This window comes from Mandrillus leucophaeus, unplaced genomic scaffold (assembly GCF_000951045.1).
Source record: "Mandrillus leucophaeus isolate KB7577 unplaced genomic scaffold, Mleu.le_1.0 Scaffold534, whole genome shotgun sequence".
Lineage (NCBI taxonomy): Eukaryota > Metazoa > Chordata > Mammalia > Primates > Cercopithecidae > Mandrillus > Mandrillus leucophaeus.
The window spans coordinates 1,638,721-1,639,325 of record NW_012105742.1 but is presented as its reverse complement, the minus strand read 5'-3'; the positions used below and the strand labels follow the sequence as shown (position 1 = coordinate 1,639,325).

Sequence of the window (605 nt, the reverse complement as noted above, 5' to 3'; positions counted from 1 at the left end):
AGATATGGAATGTGGAATTGATGAAGGGGGACCCATTAAAATTACAATAGCAATTAGGAACAAGCAGAAAAAGCCCATAGGCAAGGACAGTTTCATGGGTAAGATCATATGGTTTCCCACATTCTATATTTGGCGAGGGCTTAGGAGGGATCAACACACCCAGACTACTCTCCAGCTACAACTTCAGTTTCAACGAAAACCTGAATTTGATGCCCTCGACCCAGGCCCTTTTTCTCTTTCCTGAGCACTAAGGCTTCTGTTGGTGCTCTTGGCATTAGTAGCTTCAAGGCGAGGGTGAATGGGTTTGTGTTAGTGACTTTGTGGATGAAAGGACACTTGAATTTTCCTTGCCCAGCCTCAGCACTGCCTCAGGCATTAAAGGCTATGAAATCTGCACTGGTGTTTTGGTCAGGGAGTGGAGTTGTCTCAGACCACTTTTTATACCCTATGTGAGAAGGAACTGTAAACCTAAATAACGATCAGAGAGGCTTTCTAAAAGAAAAGGTCTTTATTTTGGAATGGACATTGCAATGGGAATATGAATATGCATGCCATAGTAAACTGTGTGAGTAAAAGACAAAGTCTTGCTTTTTTTTTTTTTTTTT

The 605-nt window shown here is 41.7% G+C and overlaps 1 pseudogene; it reads left to right on the top strand.

The window, feature by feature from the left end:
* The first annotated feature begins 4 nt into the window (after positions 1 to 4).
* Positions 5 to 605, top strand: part of LOC105551850 — a 4,864-nt pseudogene continuing 4,263 nt past the window's right edge.